The sequence below is a fragment of the Ctenocephalides felis genome, unplaced genomic scaffold, assembly GCF_003426905.1.
Source record: "Ctenocephalides felis isolate EL2017-DRISC unplaced genomic scaffold, ASM342690v1 CF-g0.4_SCAFFOLD_01886, whole genome shotgun sequence".
Taxonomy (NCBI): Eukaryota; Metazoa; Arthropoda; class Insecta; order Siphonaptera; family Pulicidae; genus Ctenocephalides; species Ctenocephalides felis.
The window spans coordinates 112,001,302-112,027,493 of NW_020538040.1; positions in this window are offsets into that span (position 1 = coordinate 112,001,302).

Genomic DNA, 26,192 nt, shown 5'->3' on the forward strand with positions numbered 1-26,192 from the left:
CCAGTAAAAATCTTTTATTTTCAGTTGGATTTGTTTCTTTTTATATTCAATGTGCGTTCTCCATGTCAATTTCGAATCAATGTGCATGCCTAAATATTTAACAGAATTGCATAGTGGAATTATTGAATTGTTCATGATGATAGGTGGACTGTTGTGATGTTTTAGAGAAACAATTATGTGCTGAGATTTTTCGATATTGATTTTGATATTCCAATCTAAAAACCATTTTTCGAGAATAGATAAATAATTTTGTAACTGACAAGTTGCTGTTCTAATATCGGAATTGCATGAAATAATTGCTATGTCATCGGCGTAAGTGCATATGGTTAGAAGATCATCTGTGGGCATATCGTTTGTGAAAAGAAGATAAAGTACAGGGCTTAGCACACTGCCCTGTGGTACTCCGCATTCTATATTTCTGATGCTCGAAGTCACATCTTTAATTTTGATTCTAAATTTTTTGTCAAGCAAATATGAGCTTAAAATATTGAAGTAGTTTGGAAAAGTTGTTTTGATTTTATATAGGAGTCCTGAATGCCAAACCTTATCAAAAGCCTGGCTGACATCTAAGAATACGGCTACGCTGTGTTCCTTTCTATTCATGGCTTCAAAAATACGAGACACAGTCCTGTTGCATTGTTGAATTGTAGAGTGATTTTTTCTGAAGCCAAACTGGTGGTGAGGAATCCAACTATCATTCGGATGATCTTCTGACAATCTCTGCAACAAAAGTCTCTCCAAAATTTTCGATAATATCGATAAAAGACTGATAGGACGGTATGAACTAGCAGTGTGATGGTTTTTGTTTGGTTTAGCGATCATAATAATTTCTGCTCACGAGAATAAAAAACAAGTGCATGTCAGATTGAATTTTATGGTTTATTAAAATTGCATGAAAAGCTTACAAAAGTGTACAGATAATTAAATAATTGCTTACAAAAAACCATACATAATCGAGACTCTAATGTGCGTTTGTGGAATCAAAAAAATGTCTTACATTTCAATCAAGATATAGAAGCAAATATGGAATCGGACAGTAAACCATCAGAAATCTCAAAACTACGAAAGACCGTTATTAAATCCAGCAAATACAGCAAGATACCTCGCAAAGAAGGTCGGACCAATATGTTTACATCGGAAAAGGTCTCGCTGCGTTCAACTTCATCAGTTACTGACTCAAAACAGGAAGTAATATCATCTAGTAATAGTGCATCTACAAGCCTCACTCAACCACATTCTGATGTCAAGAAACCTCCTAATTCATGGCAAGTAGTCAATTTCAAAAAAAGAAAAACTTCATTTGAACCATTAGGAATAGATGTCAAAATTCAAAACAGATTTTCGGCCCTTTCAACAATAGAAACAGCTAATGATGACAACTCAGTTAAACCGGCTTCAGTCAGTAAGCCCCCTCCAATATTTATTTACGGAGTTGACGATATTAATGATATGTCTAATCAATTAAATGAAATAATTCCGCACGATCAATATTTCCTGAGAAGTTTAGCTAACAATACATTTAAAATTCTATGTAATTCTGTCGACCATTTTCGAACTTTATCCAGACATCTAAAAGAAACTAATGCCGTATATCATACATATCAATTAAAAGAAGAGAAGGCTTATAGGGTTGTTCTTAGAAATGTACACTTTTCAACAAGCACAGATGCAATTAAATTAGAACTATTAAAACAGGGTCATGTCGTACGTAATATCCTAAATATTAGACACAGAATAACAAAAGAACCTCTTAATATGTTTTTTGTTGATCTGGAACCAAATAGAAATAACAAAAATATTTATAGCATTTATAAATTATTCAACTGCATAATACGCGTCGAACCACCGAGAAAGTCCAACAACATTATACAATGCACTCGCTGTCAACTCTTTAATCACACCAAAAAATACTGCAATAGACCATTTGCTTGCCTAAAATGCGGTGACAATCATAATACTATAGCTTGTACCAAAGATCCGAATGCTCCGGCATGTTGTTATTTTTGCGACGGTGCTCACCCAGCTAATTATCGCGGTTGCTCATACTTCCAAAAAATTAAAGAACAAAGAAACAAAACTCCAGTAAATCAATCAGTCATAAATCCAAATCCAAATAACCAAAATTTTAAAAATTCTAATAATTCTAATTCTAATAATAAAATAAACAACATTTCTCCGGCCTTAAATCCAACAATTCAAAATTCATCCTATGCAGGCATTGCAAAAAACAATTACTCTGCTTCTAATCATTCACCTTCAAATCCTGATTCTGATTCTCTAGCAACACTTATTTTAGAATTTAAAAATATCTTCAATCAGCTTTTGCAACAGAACACCATAATAATAAATATGTTATCCACGTTAGTCAACAACAAAAGCAATGGCAAAAATAATTAAAATTGCTGAATGGAATGCCAACGGTTTAATACCTCACAAAAATGAAGTAGAATGTTTTTTAAAGTTAAACTTAATAGATATCTTATTAATCTCAGAAACTCACTTCACTGAAAAAAACTACTTTAAAATTTATAACTACACTACTTATAATTCAAATCACCCAAGTGGCAGGGCTCGCGGCGGTTCGGCTATATTAATCAAAAATAATATAAAGCATTTTGTTCTACCAAATATTTCTGATGATTTTGTACAAGCAACTCAAATTTCTGTTGAAACAAATTTATATAATTTTTGTGTTTCTCCTGTTTATTGTCCACCAAGATTCAAAATTTCTTGTGCTCAGTTTTCTTCATTTTTCTCTCAATTAGGTAATAAATTTATCATTGGTGGTGACTTTAATTGTAAACATATTGCCTGGGGTTCTAGACTGACTACAGCCAAAGGAAAGATTCTTCATGCAGTCATAGCGCAAAATAACCTCTCCTATATTTCAACTTGCAGTCCAACTTATTGGCCTTCTGACCTTACTAAAGTTCCAGACCTTTTAGATTTTTTTATTGTGAAAGGTATTGATCTTTCAAATCTCAATATTGAATCTAGTTACGATCTCTCTTCAGATCATTCTCCAATACTTGTGACGTTTAGCACATTTCCTACTCCAGTTATCAACAATCATATTCTACACAACAATCTTTCTAACTGGATTCAATTCAAATCCATACTTGATTCAAAATTATTTCCAAAATCTAGGCCTACAAGCGTTATTGATATAGAAAATAATATAGATTATTTTTCTGAGATTGTACGTGAAACAACCAAGCAGATCACCCCGAACATTAATCCAAGAAATGATAATCTAATAATTCCGCAAGAGATTAAGTAGCTAATTGCACAAAAACGAAGAGCAAGACGAACCTGGCAACATTCTCATCTACCAACGGATAAGACATCGCTTAATCATCTCAATAACACGCTGAGGAAAAAAATGAAAGAATGGAAGAATTGTACATTCAGGTCGTATATATTGCAGTTAAATAGGTACGATAATTCCATATGGAAACCAATCAGAAACAAAAGTAAACCCCTACAACAAAACCCTACTCTGAAAATAACCAACCAAAACGGATTCATTTGGGCAAAAAGCAACGAAGAAAAAGCGGAGGCATTTGCTGATCATCTAAGTAGCATTTTTAGCGCTCGAAATATTTCCCAGAATAATTTAATTAACAATTTCGTAAATCAACCCATACATTCTACACCGTTAGGACATTTTTCACCAAATGATGTCTTATGTGAAATAAAAAGGATAAAAAATAGATCTTCGCCAGGTATGGATAAAATTACTCCAAAGATGTTAAAAGAATTGCCTACAAAAGGTATCTTATATATAACAAATATTTTCAACGCCATACTTCAATACAATTATTGGCCCACAGCGTGGAAGACTGCAGAAATTATTATGATCGCTAAACCAAACAAAAACCATCACACTGCTAGTTCATACCGTCCTATCAGTCTTTTATCGATATTATCGAAAATTTTAGAGAGACTTTTGTTGCAGAGATTGTCAGAAGATCATCCGAATGATAGTTGGATTCCTCACCATCAGTTTGGCTTCAGAAAAAATCACTCTACAATTCAACAATGCAACAGAACGGTGTCTCGTATTCTTGAAGCCATGAATAGAAAGGAACACAGTGTAGCCGTATTCTTAGATGTCAGTCAGGCTTTCGATAAGGTTTGGCACTCAGGACTCCTATATAAAATCAAAACAACTTTTCCAAACTACTTCAATATCTTAAGCTCATATTTGCTTAATAGAAAATTTAGAATCAAAATTAAAGATGTGACTTCGAGCATCAGAAATATAGAATGCGGGGTACCACAGGGCAGTGTGCTAAGCCCTGTACTTTATCTTCTTTTCACAAACGATATGCCCACAGATGATCTTTTAACCATATGCACTTACGCCGATGACATAGCAATTATTTCATGCAATTCCGATATTAGAACAGCAACTTGTCAGTTACAAAATTATTTATCTAGTCTCGAAAAATGGTTTTTAGATTGGAATATCAAAATCAATATCGAAAAATCTCAGCACATAATTGTTTCTCTAAAACATCACAACAGTCCACCTATCATCATGAACAATTCAATAATTCCACTATGCAATTCTGTTAAATATTTAGGCATGCACATTGATTCGAAATTGACATGGAGAACGCACATTGAATATAAAAAGAAACAAATCCAACTGAAAATAAAAGATTTTTACTGGCTTTTTGGGAGGAAATCTGAAATCTCTCTCGATAACAAGGTACTTTTGTATAAAACTATCATAGTGCCCATTTGGACTTATGGAATCGAACTATGGGGTTGCTCATGCAAATCTAACATAAACATCATTCAAAGGTGCCAGAATAAAATTCTGCGTATCCTTACTAATGCGCCTTGGTATATTTCGAATTTTTGCCTACATAAGGATTTGAAAATCTCAACAGTCAACGAAATGATCAAGATTAGAAGTTCATCTTTTAACAACAAATTAATCCAGCATACAAATCCTACAATTCAAGCGATTCAGAGACCGATAAGAAGATTGAGCAAGAAATGGCCTTCCGATCTACCAAACACCTAGCCCAATGTCTGCACGCGTCCTGACGTAGTACGCGGCATACATCATCACGTCATCGTTCATTTATGTTATTATTTTTGTATTACTGTTTTAATTTAATTTTTATTTCAACTTTTTTCATTTTATATTCAATGTATTGCATTTTTTGTTTTTTTGTATTTTTTTTTTGCTCATATCAATTTTGTAAATAAGACATTAAAGTCTTGATTAACAAAAATAAATTGTAACAAAAAAAAAAATAATAATAATAATAATTTCTGCAGTCTTCCACGCTGTGGGCCAATAATTGTATTGAAGTATGGCGTTGAAAATATTTGTTATATATAAAATACCTTTTGTAGGCAATTCTTTTAACATTTTTGGAGTAATTTTGTCCATACCCGGCGAAGATCTATTTTTCATCCTTCTTATTTCACATAAGACATCATTTGATGAAAAATGTCCTAACGGTGTAGAATGTATGGGTTGATTTACGAAATTGTTAGTTAAATTATTCTGAGAAATATTTCGAGCGCTAAAAATGCTACTTAGATGATCAGCAAATGCCTTCGCTCTTTCTTTGTTACTTTTTGCCCAAATGAAACCGTTTTGGTTGGTTATTTTCAGAGGAGGGTTTTGTTGAAGGGGTTTACTTTTGTTTCTGATTGGTTTCCATATGGAATTATCGTACCTATTTAGCTGCAATATATACGACCTGAATGTACAATTCTTCCATTCTTTCATTTTTTTCCTCAGCGTGTTATTGAGATGATTAAGCGATGTCTTATCCGTTGGTAGATGAGAATGTTGCCAGATACGTCTTGCTTTTCGTTTCTGTGCAATTAGCTTCTTAATCTCTTGCGGAATTATTAGATTATCATTTCTTGGAATAATATTCGGGGTGATCTGCTTGGTTGTTTCACGTACAATCTCAGAAAAATAATCTATTTTATTTTCTATATCAATAACGCTTGTAGGCCTAGATTTTGGAAATAATTTTGAATCAAGTATGGATTTGAATTGAATCCAGTTAGAAAGTTTGTTGTGTAGAATATGATTGTTGATAACTGGAGTAGGAAATGTGCTAAACGTCACAAGTATTGGAGAATGATCTGAAGAGAGATCGTAACTAGATTCAATATTGAGATTTGAAAGATCAATACCTTTCACAATAAAAAAATCTAAAAGATCTGGAACTTTAATAGGGTCAGTAGGCCAATATGTTGGACTGCAAGTTGAAATAAAGCAGAGGTTATTTTGCCTTATAGCTGCATGAAGTGTCTTGCCTTGGGCTGTAGTCAGTCTAGAACCCCAGGCAATATGTTTACAATTAAAGTCACCACCAATAATAAATTTATTACCTAATTGAGAGAAAAATGAAGAAAACTGAGCACAAGAAATTTTGAATCTTGGTGGACAATAAACAGCAGAAACACAAAAATTATATAAATTTGTTTCAACAGAAATTTGAGTTGCTTGTAGAAAATCATTACAAATATTTGGTAGAACAAAATGCTTTATATTATTTTTGATTAATATAGCCGAACCGCCGAGAGCCCTGCCACTTGGGTGATTTGAATTATAAGTAGTGTAGTTATAAATTTTAAAGTAGTTTTTTTCAGTGAAGTGTGATTCTGAGATTAATAAGATATCTATTAAGTTTAACATTAAAAAACATTCTACTTCATTTTTGTGAGGTAATAAACCGTTGGCATTCCATTCAGCAATTTTAATTATTTTTGCCATTGTTTATGTTGTTGACTAACGTGGATAACATATTTATTATAACGGTGTTCTGTTGCAAAAGCTGATTGAAGACATTTTTAAATTCTAAAATAAATGTTACTAGAGAATCAGAATCGGGATTTGAAGGTGGATGATTAGAAGCAGAGTAATTATTTTTTGCAATGTCTGCATAGGATGAGTCATGAGTTGTTGGATTCAAGGCCGGAGAAATGTTGTTGATTTTATTATTAGAATTAGAATTATTAGAATTTTTAAAATTTTGGTTTTTTGAATTTGGATTTATGACTGATTGATTTACTGGAGTTTTGTTTCTTTGCTCTTTAATTTTTTTGAAGTAGGAGCAACCGCGATAATTAGCTGGATGAGCACCGTCGCAAAAATAACAACATGCCGGAGCATTCGGATCTTTGGTACAAGCTTTAGTATTATGATTATCACCGCATTTTAGGCAAGCAAATGGTCTATTGCAGTATTTTTTGGTGTGATTAAAGAGTTGACAGCGAGTGCATTGTATAATGTTGTTAGACTTTCTCGGTGGTTCGACGCGTATTATGCAGTTGAATAATTTGTAAATGTTATAAATATTTTTGTTATTTCTATTTGGTTCCAGATCAACAAAAAACATATTAAGAGGTTCTTTTGTTATTCTATGTCTAATATTTAGGATATTACGTACGACATGACCCTGTTTTAATAGTTCTAATTTAATTGCATCTATGCTTGTTGAAAAGTGTACATTTCTAAGAACAACCCTATAAGCCTTCTCTTCTTTTAATTGATATGTATGATATATGGCATTAGTTTCTTTTAGATGTCTGGATAAAGTTCGAAAATGGTCTACAAAATTACATAGAATTTTAAATGTATTGTTAGCTAAACTTTTCAGGAAATATTGATCGTGCGGAATTATTTCATTTAATTGATTAGACATATCATTAATATCGTCAACTCCGTAAATAAATATTGGAGGGGGCTTACTGACTGGAGCCGGTTTAACTGAGTTGTCATCATTAGCTGTGTCTATTGTTGAAAGGGCCGAAAATCTGTTTTGAATTTTGACATCTATTCCTAATGGTTCAAATGAAGTTTTTCTTTTTTTGAAATTGACTACTTGCCTACTGCATTGAGTCAGTAACTGATGAAGTTGAACGCAGCGAGATCTTTTCCGATGTAAACATATTGGTCCGACCTTCCTCGCGAGGTATCTTGCTGTATTTGCTGGATCCAATAGCGGTCTTTCGTAGTTTTGGGATTTCTGATGGTTTACTGTCCGATTCCATATTTGCTTCTATATCTTGATTGAAATGTAAGACATTTTTTTGATTCCACAAACGCACATTAGGGTCTCGATTATGTATGGTTTTTTGTAAGCAATTATTTAATTATCTGTACACTTTTGTAAGCTTTTCATGCAATTTTAATAAACCGTAAAATTCAATCTGACATGCACTTCAGGAGTTATGAAGAAAATTAATTGTTTGGAAAGTATAATATTTTGAATCATAAAAATTGTTCTTCAAGCACTTTGTACTCTTCAATTAGAGGTCCTAGGTTTGATACCTCAGACAGCACCATGACAATTGATTGAACTCTGAAAAAATTAGATTTTTGAAAGTTTTGATGTTTTGAACAAAATTGACTCTTTAAATTATTTTAAATCTTAGTTAAGTTTTGAAATATTGTGGAATTTTCTAACTTTTTTTTCAAAGCAATCGCCCTGCCTTAGCTGCGTAGAAATGAAACATCAAAGCGCGTAAGCGCCGAAAAAGTTGAACGGATAAACATTGATACGGAACTCATAGAAATGTAATCAAAATTTCTAAAAATATCTTATAATTCGATATCCATATGTCCAATGATTATCGTTGAGCGCCAAATGGTATTTTATTTTTACATTTTTTTATTGGATCACTAAAACCGCTACACTGCCTTCCCAAAAATTTTATCAGTTTTTCACTTTGGCTATACAAATAAAATGTTTTTTGAATCATTCAAATCAGATGCTCCGATTTATCTCAAAAACAGAATTACAATTTTTGGCACTTTTTCCCCGTATCTTTGAAACAGCTGGACCTCTCTTGGCTAAAAACTATTATATTAAAAATTATATTTAAAACACAACAAAAACCTATCATTTTGACTGTTTTTACTATGATTCATATGAAGATTTCACCGTAACATAGCGTTGCTATAATTTTATAGCGCAAGATTCGATTGAAAAACGCCTGTTTCCTCTTACCTTATTACAATAAGAATCTAGCACCCATATTTAAAAATTACAAATTATAATAAAATTATTCCAATGATTTTTTTTATTTTCTAACCTATAAACTAAATTGACGTGGTATCTAATTTTGAATCTGTGTTACTCATCGATATCTGAATTAACCAAAGATGTTAATCTACTTTTTTTCGGTTCGCCCACTGTTGGAGACATATATTGCGGTATTACTAAAACAATAATGTCGTATTGTAATTGTTCTAGTAATCAATGTATGATGCATGCTGATGCCGCGTAACGCCACCAGTTCAAAATGTAAATAAACTATGAATAACATTGACACGGTTCAATGGCACAGACCTCGTTCATGTCGCGAACCGCATTCTGGTTCCACCTATGCAAACGGCACTAGTGTAAAGCGGCAAAGTATCGATACTGATTATTGAATAAAGCGTTGATTCAAAAAAGTATCGTGGGAAATTTATTGACACATAGTGCTAAAGAAAGTAGAAACATGAAGGGTTTTTATATATTAACTATATTTTATATATTTAACTGTAACTATAAACTTCTTAAACAGCGGCAAATTGCTGGAACTTCCCGGATCGTAATTAATCATTCGAAGAATAAAGATAATCAAAAATTAATCAAAATGAATAGTAACAATTGTTTTAAATACTTCGAAATATGTAGATTATAATATATTCTGCATTTTTTACCGTTCGTATTGTCTATACTCAATATAACATAAAAGTATATTGTTAAGGGTAGGGCGGGGCTAGTTGAGCAAATTTTCACTTCAACGGATGTAGCTCCTCAATGAAAAGTTTCAATAAATTGCTATACGATCTAATGGATTTGTTGTTTATCGCTTAACAAAAGTGTTAATACTATTTCTTTGTAATATGTAAAATTTAAAAGCTACAGCTGTTTAAATGCAAAAAGTCAAGTATGCTCAATGTACCCCATAGGTGGGGCAAGTTGAGCACTAAGAAAGTATAATGAAATCATAGGTTCAATGTTGATTAGTGATGAAATAAAATAAGTTTTTAATAACCAATTCTATATTAATAGTCTTTATTGACGGAGAAAACGAAACTTATAGTAATTTTTTTTGAATAATTAACCAAAAGTAGAATCAACAAAACAATATCGTATCTTAGGAATTATTTTACCATTATATTCAGTATTTTTGTTTAAAATCATTATTTCTTTATATTGTTACTCATAGACTTAGCTTAAATCTTAAAAATAATAATTAATTTCTGGAAGTTAATGGTAATTGTTTTAGTGGCAGAACAAGTTTAGCAACTATGCTCAACTAACCCCAACTCGGAATTTCAAAATGAAAGTGAGTTTATAAAAATACCTTGAGAATTATACCCAGAATCTTTGTGCATATTAAATGTACTATAATTATATGGAAGAATAACATTTACCTGATTAAAAATAAATAACATTTGACTAAACCAGACAAAAACTCGTGATGAATTACTTTTTTACTTTTTGGTTTCAAAATAAACAAAACGCCCGTGAGCCTCACTCATTTGTCCAGCGGCTACTAGCAATCGCGGGATATTTATTTCTTCCAAATCTCTATCTTTCCGCCATATTATGCCTAAACGGACGGTCAATAGTTTTCGAGATATTCCGATTGCTCAACTTGCCCTTATGCTCAACTAGCCCCGCCCTACCCTACATCAAATTTCACGCTCAAAGATTTTTTTCATAACAACCAATAATTATATTTAATATATCCTTTTAAGTTAAATTGTATGCCACAAAGGTTAAGGAGAGAATGGCGGCTTCAACATCGTTAGCTCCGTCCGAGCCGGAAATATAAGATCCATAAAGCTCATATATTGAGCAGAATCCGAATCCTAAAGGTTGTAGCTTTGAAATAGCTAGACCTCTCTTCGTCAGAAACTAATCAGCACGTTTCCTCGTCTAAACGTTTACGGATCGAACTCTCGAAATTATGAACAAAAATCTGTAATTCAAACATACATACATACACACACATCCTTTTTTTCTAAGGTATGCCAAAATGTTCAGAATCCTTTGAAACGTAAAGATATACAAACATTTTAATTTTCGTTTTTTTTGCGATTGCTAAAATATCCCCATTGTGCATTGCTGCTAGTTATTGAAACATTATTAGCTTTTAGATTGCCATAATTCTAATTTTTCTCTTTCAAATTTGTCATAGAATTTTTATCTATGCGTTTTTTAATTAATTCCCCTTTATAATTAATTTATAGTTCTGCACAACGTACATTCTATAATTGCCAAAATAGTACTCGTCAATAATGTGAGTGATTAATTATATGTCAAAATTACTTTTTGTTTTTACTACTTATAAACCATTTCCATTGATTTAACCTTTATTAATATAACACTTATTCACGGAGGACAACATTCGCATATTTATAAATATCATATTGACTATATAAATGATCGGTATTATATAGGGTAGGGCGGGGCTAGTTGAGCATACGGGCAAGTTGAGCAATCGAAATATCTCGAAAACTATTCACCGTCCGTTTAGGCATTATATGGCGGAAAGATAGAGATTTGGGAGAAATAAACATCCCGCGATCGATAGTGGCCGCTGGACAAATAAGTGAGGTTCACGGGCGTTTGGTTTATTTTGAGACCAAAAAGTAAAAAAGTCATTCATCACGAGTTTTCGTCTGGTTTAGTCAAATGTTATTTATTTTTAATCAGGTAAATATTATTCTTCCATATAATTATAGTACTTTTAATATGCATAGAGATTCTGGGTATAATTATCACAGTTTTTTTATAAACTCCCTTTTATTTTGAAATTACGAGTTGGGGTTAGTTGAGCATAGTTGCTAAACTTGTTCAACTACCATTAACTTCCAGAAATTAATTATTATTTTTAAGATTTAAGCTAAGTCTATGAGTAATAATATAAAGAAATAATGATTTTAAACAAAAATACTGAATATAATGGTAATATAATTCCTAAGATACGATATTGTTTTGTTGATTCTACTTTTGGTTAATTATTCAAAAAAAATTACTATAAGTTTTGTTTTCTCTGTCAATGAAGACTATAAATATAAAAATGGTTATTAAAAACTTATTTTATTTCATCACTAATCGACATTGAACCTATAATTTCATTATACTTTCTTAGTGCTCAACTTGCCCCACCTATGGGGTACATTGAGCATACTTAACTTTTTTCATTTAAACAGCTGTAGCTTTTAAATTTTACTTGTTACCAAAAAATAGTATTAACACTTTTGTTAAGCGATAAACAACAAATCCATTAAGCCGTATTGCAATTTATTGAGACTTTTCATTGAGTAGCTACATCCGTTTAATTAAAAATTTGCTCATCTAGCCCCGCCCTACCCTATATATATATATATATATATATATATATATATATATATATATATGATTCTTAGCTTCTTCTTTTAATACATACATTCGCAATGCGAAACACATGTAGATATTCGAGTATACAAGTATATAGCTGATTAATGAAATCAACTTTATAGTTTTTATATCAACATATTTACATAATTAATTATTGAAGTCATTACGTTTGTAATTAAGCGATCTAAACATCAAGATCTGTCTGATAAAAAAAATAAAACCCAATTTGACCTTTCTACATATAACACAATTATTTATTATAGTTGCAATTGCTTGTTATTGACTGCATAGAGTATATTTAAATGTGACCTGTTTTTTATTTTTCCTCAAACATTATTTTATTTGTTGTTTATTCTTTTCAGTGGTTATTCATTTTTTAAATAATAATTTAATTAATTCAAAAATAAATGAATTAATTTTAATTCATTGTTTTTTAATTATGTAAATAAATATTTTTAGATTAACTATGAAACATTTCACATATACTACATCGTATAAAAGGGTTTACTGGGTTCGGTTTTGCAATAATTTACGGATAAGAATTTTTTTTATTAATTTACCATTTACCATTTAATAACTTAAACATTTGTCAACGTGTAAATACTAAATACTGCCTTTAATTGCTGTGAATGGGGTCAGCGGTGGCGATATCGGTTCGAATGTGAGCTAGCACAAACTAGTCCCGGGTTCACTGGTCAAATTTGCACTTGAGGTTTCTTACCTCAAATATTGCCTCAAGTGAAAATCTCGTGGGTATAGTTACATATATATATATATATATATATATATATATATATATATATATATATATATATAATAAAAATGTCAGAAAATACTTTGAAAATAGTTAATTAGTCATAATTGGATCCATATAAAAATCTATATAATCAGGGCCGGATTTAGAAATTTGGCGCCCTGGGGTACTGACGAAAATGCCGCTCCATCCCTGAAATTTTTCTTAATTAGTTTTTATGTCTCATTTCCTTAAAATTAAAATAACTATTTGATTGCAAAAAATTTATTACACATTACATACTATAACTAGTGGTGCATGGCATCGTACATTACGGCAAATTGCTGGAACTTTTCTTACCAAAAATTACATTTTTCCCATTTTCTACCAAAAATTAAATTTTTTTTTCAAAACTGAATAAAATAATTTTTTTAGAATTTTGAAATTTTTGAAAGATTTTACTTTTTTTTAAAAAAATGTTTAAAAATTTTGAACTTTTTAAAAGCAATATATATTTAATTTTTGAGCGCCAAGTGGCATTTTTGTTTATTATTTCTATTGAATCTCCGGAATTGTTGAGCCTACCTTCCCAAAAATGTAATTTGATTTAATTTAACTATAGTTTTTCGTTCAAATCACATGCTCCGTTTTCTCAAAAATCAAATTACTATCTTTGGCACATTTTGTCCCGTATCTTCGAAACGGTCAAAAAATAATCAGCACATAATATTCCCATTAAAACAAACCCAATGTTTTTTAGAATTAATCAAATCGGTTGAACTGTGTTTCCGAAAATGTCGACGATAATTTGTATCCGAACATACACGCACACACATTCATCCATTTTTTCTAATTGTAACATATGACAAAATGATCAGAAGGTTTTGAAACGGTTTAAAGATATGCAAAAATTTTCATTTTCGTTTTTTGCGATTATGTATTATAACTTACCCTACGGGAATTTATTAATATAACAAAATACTCATATTTGTTCTAACAATAAGGCGCTTTCGACGAACTTTTTAACTTCTCGTAGGATAAGATCTGAAGAATATATTTTTCTTGGACTTTCAGCTCGTTTTCTCTCTATTTGCCAAATTGCCTTATTATATTTTGCTAATCTTATTTCTTGAAATAAAATTGTTATTAAGAAAAATTAGTTAATTATATTATATCGATTATTTCCTCACTTTCCGAATTTTGCCGCCCAAGAATATTTGCCGCCCTGGGCAATAGCCCAGACTGCTCATACTGTGAACCCAGCACTGTATATAATAAAAGTCAAAACAATTACTGAATGTTCTAAGTGTGACAGACTGTAATTAAAAAAAAACAAATAGTCATAAAATTAAATCATATAAAAAAGAACGAATGTCACAAACGTTCACATCCCCAGGACGGTTTGTGGCCGGCATAAACATAGGTTGCTATGTTTATGGTCCAAAATGGTTTATAACGACTTTAATTGCCATAATTATGTAACACGGCGCAACATAATCATTTAAACATAGTTTATGAATATATTATAACAATATATAACAAAATATAATTTTTTAAACGAAGGTAACAAAAAATATTTTATTTCTCGTATCAAATTTTCCCTATTATCATTCTTCATCTTTCTTTTTTCGGACCCTATCTCAAAAATAGTATAGTTTAGCTTATATAACGAAATTCAATTCCGCCACCGTATCTAATATCTTACTTTTATTTTTCTCAAACTATTGTAATTATTACTATATTACTAGTATTATTAAATGTAATTATTAGATAAAAAACAGAATAGGCATATTATTTTTCGTGTTGACTTAAAAGCTTCATATCAAATTTTATATAGTAGATACAAGACGACGAAAGTTTTTTCTTACATTTATTGCATAAAATGTAAGAATTCATCAAATAAAGTATAAGGTTTTACAACTAAAACGTTTGACCGCACGGCATAGAAAGAGCGTCTCTTTTACCAGACAATTGGCCTCTAAATTTACTAACATCGAATTATGTTTAGAAGTAAATAATGTTGCCGCACCAAAGGAGTATTTTAGAATGTCTATTTTTGAAAGATGTTGATAATCGTTTTCTACTAACAATAAGAAAAAGAAATGCGTATAAAAAAGTACATAAATGTTGCATTGAACCAGTTAACTGTGGCGCCATCAATGAATAGTGCACAGTTTTGTATTCTATTCGTCAATTGCGCTGGTAAGATTTCGAATGAAAAAGATGGGTTCATTTTACAAAATAAAAAATTTTATTACTAAATTTGGTTTTATGCTCATGCTCATGTAGTATATACAGACTAGGGTTTATACAAAAACCGACATTTCAGAAAACCGGTTTTCAAATTTTAATTCTACTAAAAACCGGTTTTAGCCAGTTTTCGAATTTTATATAGAAAGTAAAATTTTTGCTCGTATATTCTGTAATTTATCCGTAAATTTAGTGTGATTTAGAACAGTGTTTGACTGAATTTATTTAATGTTCAATTTTATGGATAGAAAACAAAATTATTTTAATTTTAATTAGTAGAACTAAAGATTAATAGTATATCTTGATTAAATAAATTTGAAAATAATTATTCGTTATTCATGCATCATTTTCACATATTATAATGAAAATATTTTTATGATAGTGAAAGGAAAGTTTTCGAATAAATAAAATTAATACAATATTAAATAAAAAGCATTCATTAAATAAAAAAAATAAAAAAATATTAGATACATGTTGATACATACTTGTCAATATCAATTTTAGTTTTAAAAACAATTAAGCGCAACTCGGGTAGGTATTGCCTGTTCCAAGCAATTTTAATTAATTAATTTTGAACATTCTATTTGTTTTTTTGTTTAATAAAATGTGATTTCAAGAAACTGAGAAAGTCTATTAAATTGCTACTTAGATGTGTTCTATGTATACTCACAAATTTTTCTGAAATAGAAAATATTCTCATACTTGCGACCGAATTATGCTTATTTGTTTTTAAATCCTGATATAATAATTCTAAGTTTTTTGTTCTTTTATTTGTGGCTTGTAGGGCTTAAAAATCTTTTTTTAAGTTTGAGTAGAGAAAGTTACTTCTTCAAGAAGAAGCCACACTGATTTAAATTAATATATACACTAGTATAAAAATCTAAATTAATATATACAAAAACTTTCTGGGAACCATTGCAGAATGATAAGATATCAAAACGTTTTCATCTATCTTTCATATTTGGCTATATTTGTCATATTCCAAAACCGACTTTTTTCACTAAAAAACTGGATTTCGAATTCCATAATTTTTGCCAAAAACCGGTTTCCAGATCAGTTTTTGAAAACCTACAAACCCTAATACTGACGTATTTAACTAAAAACAGATTGAATTCAATAAAATACTAGAATATAAAAGTAAGAATTCAATTTATTGCTGTGAAGTAGTTTATTTAAAAATGTATTAAATTTTGAAATAAGTACTCTTGATACATGCACGATATAGATAAATTCTGTTCTGTGTTCTGTAGTGATCAACGTTGACGTGCACTTATTTTTAGAACACGAATTGGAATAAAATGTAATAATTAAATTCAATTATTAAATTCAATTAATCAATATGATTAAAGAGCGAATTTTGCTGTAAAATAGACGAATAGAATGCAGTTATGATAACATAAAAATGATATCTTTTTGACATTTATGCGTTTTCTAGGTTGTTTCATATCTTTAATACGACTGATCTCACAGCAAATAAATAGCATTTTAACAGTTTTTAGTACCAGAAAACAAGTATAATATAGCTTCATAACAACGCTATGTTATCGTCTATTTTACCGTAAAATTGGCCCCTATATTTAATATATATAATTTGATTTTAAAAAATCTATTTTAATTGGAAATAGAATTGATAGAGCTGATTTGTTTTTGGTGAGAATTGAAATAATATTATTTTCAAAATTAACAGTATAAATGTTATTTATCTGAATAGCTAAATCTGAATTTCTATTGATAGAATACATTATTTTCATAGCTTGGGAAGATTATATCCACATGGTCTCAGAATACTCTAAGCATCTTGAAATTTGAGAATATATTTGTTTTTTCTCAAAATTTGCAATGGTCACTGGTCACTGATTTATATGCATGCTCAAGTCAGCTAGTCAATACACAAAATATTGCCACTTCTCTATGACGAGTATACTCGTCAATCACAGTTAACTTGTTACTACTAGGCTTTATACAAAAACCGACATTTCAGAAAACCGGTTTTCGAATTTTAATTTTACTAAAAAACCGGATTTAACCGGTTTTCGAATTTTATATAGAAAATAAATTTTTGCTCGAATATTCTGTAATTTATCCGCAGTGTAATTTAGAGCAGTATTTGACTGAATTTATTTATTGTTTAATTTTAATTAGTAGAACTAAAAAATAATTGTTTATCTTAATTGAATAACTTTGAAAATAATTATTCGTTATTCATGCATCATTTTCACATATAAGAATGAAAATATTTTTATGATAGTGAAAGGAAAGTTTTCGAATAAATAAAAATAATACATTTTTAAATAAAAAAATGCATTAAATTTAAAAAAAATAAAAAAATATTAGTTACATGTTGATACATACTTGTTAATATCAATTTTACTTTCAAAAACAATTAAGCTAAACCCCGAATATTTTCTATTCTGAGAAATTTTAAACATTAACTTTTAATTAATTAACTTTAAACATTCTGATTGTTTTTTTTTGTTTAATAATATATGATTTCAAAAAACTGAGAACGTCTATCGAATTGCTATTTACAATTTGACATGTTCTTTGATTACTCACAAAATTTCCTGAAATAGAAAATACTCTCATACTTGCGACCAAATTATGCTTCATTGTTTTTAAAGCCTGATATAATAATTCTAATTTGTGGCTTCTAGGGCTTAAGACTCTTTTTTTTAAGTTTGAGTAGAGGAAGTTACTTCTCCAAGAAGTCATACTGATTTAAATTAATATATACACTGGTATAAAAATCTAAATTAATATATGCAAAACCTTTCAGGGAATCATTGCAGACTGATAAGATATCAAATGTTATTGAACCGATATGATTTCAAGAGTCAAAACGCTTTCATCTATCTGTTATATTTGACTATATCTGTCATTTTCCATTTATACAGTAAAAACCGACTTTATTCACTAAAAAACCGGTTTTCGAATTCCATAATTTTCGCCGAAAACCGGTTTTTAAAACCGGTTTTTGAACATCGACAAATCCTAGTTACTACGCTTACGCATTGTCCCTCAAGCAGTCACAATTTTAAGTAAACAGCTTAGAATGCGTAAGTTAATGAGTGTTTGCTTATTTTTCAGGTGGAATATTGGGCTGACAAAGACGGTTTTCACCAACGGGACAACCTTGCTCTAGTTGGACCGACTCCGGTTGCAGAATCAGAAGAAGTAAAAGTAGCGCGCCTGGAACACCTGCGATTGTGGCAACAAGCTGCTGCTCTGGCTGCAGCCCGTCCGGATCCACTTAGGTATAACAAACGATAACTAGTCATTGGTATAAGTTTTCAATGAAAATTACTGGAACTTTCTAAAATAATTAGATCGCGTTTTTAAATTCACATAACATAACAGTAATATGGAATTTAAAAAAAAAACATTTAAAATAAATTATTTTTTGAGTTTCGAGAATATATAGGAAGAGTAAGGGAGACTGGGAACGGTTCTGCCAGAGTACGGTAGTACTAATCGTCATAACAGCTAAGCTGAGATAGGATCCAAAGGAAAAAGTATGAAGTATGATAGTTTGAATAAGTTCCCATTATTGCTTTGAGTCAGTGCCATATATTAACATGATCTGTAGACCGCATTGATTTTAAAGAGTCAAAAGTAGGTTTTCATGTTTTTTTAAGCTTATATATATATATATATATATATATATATATATATATATATATACATTATTTTCATATCTCCGACAGTCTATGTTCGAATTCTTTTAATCATTACTTTAATAAATTTAATTAATTATATACAGATAGATTACTTTGCTTCTTATTTTGCTGTAAGTTGGACATTTGTAGTTATTTACCAGCAATTAGTTTTTGATTAGATATTTAGCTAAGACATAATGATGATTTGTTTTGAGAAGTGTGCGTTGGGTACGATTGTGACAAATTTTAGGGTATGGTTGCGACATATATTTTTTGTCTTTTTCGGGTAAAGATTGAACAGATCAAAAAATCAAACTTAACTAAGACAAAATTTGAAAGAGGAAGGGACAGGTCAATTCTATATAAGAAAAAAATAGATTTTACAAAGAATTCTTATTAACTTTGTTTAAAAAATTATTGCATTGTTGCTCTAAATTTTAAAATCTAAAACTTTTAAATTTTTATATTATGTTGCATCACATATTATTACATAATAATATTAACAACAATAAAAGTCGATATAAATCATTTTCAAATATTTAAATTGCCATTTAATTTACTTTTCTCCCAGCTAATTGGAAAATTAACAAAATTATGGCTGATTAACAAAAGTGGCACAACCGTACCCAGTCTTTCCTATAAGATTTTCAATTTTGTACAAAACAAATCATTCTATTTAACTTCCCGTATGGCAAGTTATAGTAATCGCAAAAAAATCAAAAATGAAATTTTTTATATATCTTTACGTTTCAGAGGTTTCTGAATATTTTGGCATACCTTAGAAAAAATTGATGTATGTGTGTGTGTGTGTGTATGTATGTATGTATGTACGTGTGTGTATGTATGTGCGGATACAAATTTTCGTCGACGATTTCGGGAACACGGATCAACCGATTTGAATAATTAAAAAAACATTCGATTTGTATTGATAAGGAGACGTGCTGATTAGTTTTTCGCGAAGGCAGGTCTAGCCCTTCCGAAGATACGGGGCAAAAAGTGCCGAAAACGGTAACTCAGTTTTTAAGAGAACGGAGTGTCCGATTTGAATAATTCAAAAAACATTTCACTTGTATTGACAAGATGAAGAATCGATAAAATTTTCATGAAGGTAGGTCTAGCCGTTTCGGAGATATGGAGGAAAAAGTAAAAAAATTAGTCATTTGGCGGTCAGAAATGATCAAATGACATATGCACATCAAATTATCAGATATTTTATAGAGATTTTTACAATAAGTATACATTTTGTTAACATTCCTGTGGGTTCTGTACCAATGCTTATGCGTTAGACAGCGACGCGGCGCTTACGCGCTTTATATTTTGTCCCTATGCAGTTAAAGCAGTACGATTGCTTTGAAAAAAAAGTTCAGATCATCCACAATACGTCAAAATAAAAAATAAAATTTTTTTTCAAAAAAAAAAAAAAATTAAAAAAAGAAAATTTTTTTAATTTTTTTTTTCAAAAAAAGTAATTTTTTGTCCAATTTATAGTTTCTCAAAAATATTTTTCAAAGTAATTTTTTTTTCAAAAATGTTAATCATTTAACATTAAGAACGTTTAAAAAATAATAATTTTTGGTACGGGAAGTTCCAGCAATTTGCCTTAAGGCACGATGCCTTAATTGCCTTAAGACAGAATTCCACTCACAGCTAGTTTATAATTATTTGAACACGAGAAAAATTTATTTTATTTTATACAAAATTACACACGAATAAGTCATATACCATGTCAATGATTTTAATGTATCTATGAGACGCTGATCATTTTAAAATTTTGCACATTATAAGTACGAATCAAATATTTTTTAAATTATCGAAACCGGTTCAGCAGTATTTTCCAAATTTTGGCCAATTCTAACGTAAATACATATATATATATATATATATATATATATATATATATATATATATTACAACATATAAAATTATCCTTGTTTTCTAAGATATGCCAAAATGTTTTTTTAAATAATAATTATTGTATTGTGTTTTATTTAGATTCTTTTTTCTATTGCAACGATATATATATATATATATATATATATATATATATAAAGGGTAGGGCGGGGCACAAAGATGCAATTTGACTTTGAGCAATTATATTGTAAAAACCAAACCCATTCAAATGAATCATAATCATATCATACGAATTAAATTCTAATTAATCATATCATATTACAACAAACAAACAACTATCTGGTTATGTTCAGTAAATCTCCCAGCTAACTCATAATTTTAGAAACATATTAATTTTGCTGTTTTAGAAAATTTTATAGAAAAAAATATCAGAAGGGATGGAATAAATATTTAATCAAGTCATATTTTGTAAAATTGGGTTTTCTAACATGATTTACTTCTTTATTTACTATTTTTTATATTGTTGACACCTTCGACAGGATAAAGGTTCAATTGCTCCACCCACGTGTTTTTTTTAAGAAGGATATTTTTAAAAACACTATTGTCTCTAATTAAAATTAACGAATGCAAAATATAAATTTCATGGGTTTATTGTTTTCAGAGATAATATTGTATATAATCTTAATGTGATGGTATTTTATAGAAAAAAATATCAGAAGCGCTGGAATGAATATTTAATGATGCCATATCTTGTAAAATTGCTTTTTCTCACATTATTTACTTTTTTATTTACTATTTTTTTTATTGTTGACATCTTTGCCAGGGTAAAGCTTCAGTTGCTCCATCCTCGTGTTATTTTTTAAAGAAGATATTTAAAAAAACTATTGAATCTAATTGAAATTAACAATAATCTTATACATCAATTAAATAACGTATACTTAAAAATTATATTAAGGCCTTATTTTAACTAAACAACGGCGCTCACAACCACTAACAAAGAAAAAAAATACTTTTGTTATGGATTTTCAAACATTGCCGTTTGTCTCCTCATTGCAATATCGTGAGAATTACAGCGATGGCTAGTTATACATTTTTTGCACTCAACTTTTAAATATTGTTTTCAAACAAAATCTTAACTTTACTTGTTTTTGATATTTAAGCCCAGCTTTACTGTATATCAACAAAAGGATAATACTCCTTCAGTAATTTACATCTATGCATGTTTAAAACATTTTTTGTGGCATATGTATATAAAAAGTAATGAATAATATGAAATTAATGTCACTACTATCTTATTTTTGAATTAATGCAACGATTCACAGTAATTAAGACATTCTTGCATAATTCTTGGCAACGGTTGGAATTTTAATTTAGTACAACGCTAAAAATGTTAAATATTCTACTGATAAAAGATAATGCATATGATTATTACTAAATAATTACTATATTATTAAATAGCTTATCTGCTGAAAATTTTAGTATATATATATATATATATATAATATATATATATATATATAATATATATATATACATATATATATATATAATATATTTATATATAAATGAAAATCAATCGTAAAGCAAAATAATATACATTTATAGATTCATGCAAAGAAATTCTAACAACAATCCTTGAAATTTTGCAAAGCGTATAAAAATAATTCAGAAAACTTATTGTTATTAAATAAATAATAAAATAGCATGTCTTTTGATAAAAGTTGAATCATTTCATAAACAATTATTAGGTAAATAAAATTAGTCAACTAATTATGACAAGTATGTGCCTAAGAATTATGTGAAACACTAAACGGTAATGTAATTTTGCATATTTTATATTGACACTACCGATCATTAATACTTTATAAAACAATTTTATACATGATATGATAACTTTAATTTAGTATCATCATTTAATTTGAAATTTTCAATAAAAATATCTAGTAATATAGTTGGATAGCATATTTCATGTTGCTGCAAGAATTGCATTAAAAAAGGTTTTATGACATCTTCAAAGTTTAATAGTTATTACAAGATTAAAATCGATACATTCAATAGCCTTTTTCAAAAAAAAAAAGATAATATTTGTTTATACTCCGCAAATATTAACATAAGGTATGTACATGTTCAAGTGCTCTTGGAATGTGATGATATAAAATATATTTTATGAATTTGAATCATACAAAATTTTGATTTGTAACTTTAATTATTATTAATTTATTCAAATTTATTCTGCAGCGATGTCTACAATAAAGGTGCTTTGGCCTACGATGCAGCTCAAGAAAAAATTGACCACGAAACCGAATACAATAAACCTAGTGATGAATTAACCAGGTACCCTAAACTACCGTATAGCGAACATATAAAAGCAACTAGTGGAAATTCTCAAGAAGGCATCGTAATAGAAAATGCAGCTTCTAAATCTTCCGAAAAAGACAATGAATATGAGCCCAAAGGATTCTTCTACAGCTTTACCTATCCTGTCAGCGAAATTATTCAAAAAGGAAATAAGAAAGAATTCGCAAGTGATTCGTTTATCTCAGATAGACAACCATTCCCATCTTTATCCTTTTCTCAACAAAGCGCTTCTGAGTTTGCAACTTCTATAAAATCTGATGTCTTGATACCTCACTATAAATTTACAGGTACAAAGGGCGGTGAAATTCCACAAGAATCTATAATTGTAGAGAACGTTCGAACAAAAAATGTTCTCGCAAAAATTCCTGCCAGTAAACCGCCTTATATCATGGAACAACACCGTGAAATTCATGTACCCGTACAACTAATTCCTGTCAGTATAGTAACACAAGCTGATATTATACCACCTACTTTGCAAACAATAATTGTGCAAGATGATTTCACAGAATCTGTTGCACCTAGCGCATCATCTGAGGAAGATATTAATGAAAGTATAGATAAAACTAGTGCGATGAATATAGCAGGTGCATATGAAGAAACATCTGATGTGAAACAAGAACAGAGTATGGATCAAGATGACAAAAGCAATGAGAAAATAGAGACAGAATCTCCTCAAATAAACAATAATAGCGACTCTAATGAAGACGCTAATTCTATGGAGCAAAATGATGAAAACTCTAAAGGTTCGACAGAAATGTCTCCCGAAGAAGAAATAACTCAGTTTCAAGACATATCAAATATTCCATTACAGTCTGAAGAAGTTACTCAAGATATGACAGATGTGAAAGATACTGATAAAATTGGAGATCAAGAAGAAACTAGTACAGAACAAAATTTCGAACACGTTAGTGAAGTCAAACCTCAAGTTTCTGTTCCGGAAGAAGGTATAGAAGAAGCAGAAAAAACTCTATCTCAAGTTGATGATGCTGTCGTTATTGAAGCTGCTAAATTTGACGAAGGTGTTCAAAACGAGAATATAAACTTTGCAGTTAGAATAAATACAAATAATGGCAGCTCAATTAACGATCAAGCCACTGAAGAAATTATGATCCATGTATCTGTTCAAACTGAAACAGCTCTAACAGCCGAAAGTAAAACAGATGAATCAGAAAATTCTGATGATTTAAATGAAGAACAAAAAAGCACGGTAGTGTTTTCTGATGCAAATGAGTCTACTGACAGTACGTCAGAGCCTAACATAAACATTGTTGAGGTAGCAACTAAGAATTCAGATGAACAAAGTATGAAATATAAAGAGAATAATGAAAGCATAAGTTTAGTACCTCTTGAAGATGCAGTTACAGATTCGGGTTTTCAGGAGCAGCAAACAGATAATGAAACTAATAAAAACCAAGAGCAGAATGAGCAAATGGAAATAATACCTAGACTAAATGTTATAGGTCTTAATGAAGGATCTTCGGAAGATCAAATTAAAGATGAACAGGAAAAAGTAATTGTGAGCGCAACAACACAAATAAATTATGAGCAAGGAAATGAAACTGTAAGGGGCGAAGAAAGCAGAATAGAACAAAATAGCAATAAATTATTAGTAAAGTCTCTTGATACAAGAAGTGGTGAAAATTTAGAAATTACGACTCCGAAAGTTGAGCTAGATGCAGAACAAAAGGATTATGAGGATGATAATAGTAATGTAGAAACACAAACAGATTCGGGCAATTCGCAAGAAATGGATGATGATAAAAGTTCAATTAAGGTTAAAGTTATGTTAATAGAGGACAACAATAGTTTATTATTATCCGAAAACAAACAACAGTTAAGTTCTTCCGAAACGATTAAGGAAGAATCAAAAGAAGAAGCTCAAACTGACAAATATGAAACAACAGATAATGCAGAAAGTTTATCAAGTGCTTCAGATGAAAATTTAGAACCGTCAGTCAGTAAAATTGATGAAAATGCAGGAAGTAATGATAATCAAGAAAGTGGCGTTGACAAAGAAAATACAACCTTGAGTGAAAAAAATGACGAAAGCAGTGACGAAAACGACAGCAAATCAACAGACTTCAATATCGAAAATGCCGAAGAGGATATTAAAAGTATAGTCGAAGAAATTACAAGTGTGGTGAATAATCAAGCGCTCAAAACCGATGATATTTCTGAGCAAGTTAAAAAACAAACCATTGAAAAAGCTGATTCGCTCATCAATGCCATGAAAGATTATTTTAAAAAGCAGGGATATCCATTAGATGCACAAATTGAAACAACTCAAAATAATTTTAAGGTTGACGTGGACGTACCGTCAACTCCACTTGCTGAATATTAAAAAAACCAATAATATTTAAATTATTATAATTAGGCGATAAATAACAAAAAATAGCCGAAGCATGGCAAAATTATTGAATAGTTTTTTTTTATATATATGATTAATTTATAAATAATTCTCTATGTAAGTAATTCAGATGATGCATATGTATATATATATATATATATATATATATATATATATTTATACTTTTGTATATTTAAATATGTGATCAATGTATCGCTTAATGACATACATTGCTATATGGTAGGGTGTTCTGACTGATTATAACTATGATAATAAAATGTAATTTTATACTAAATATTGTACTATGATGTAAATTATATTTATTATAAAATTGTGTTAGTCATTCTAAATTGTATGATAAATAAATTGTATTTAGTAATATATTTTGTTTCATTACATCAAAGTGTATGCGTTCAAAAATGAAATATTCTCAAATAGATATCGCGACATTGAGGTGTCATTATTTTTATTGGTTCTAGAATTTAAGCAGTTTCTCTTTACTAGTACTAGTGATTACATTCGGCTTTATCAAACTTTAAATCTAATGTGTTGCTGGACGGAATATTAATGATGTATCCTAGAATTTGTTCTGATTGCATATA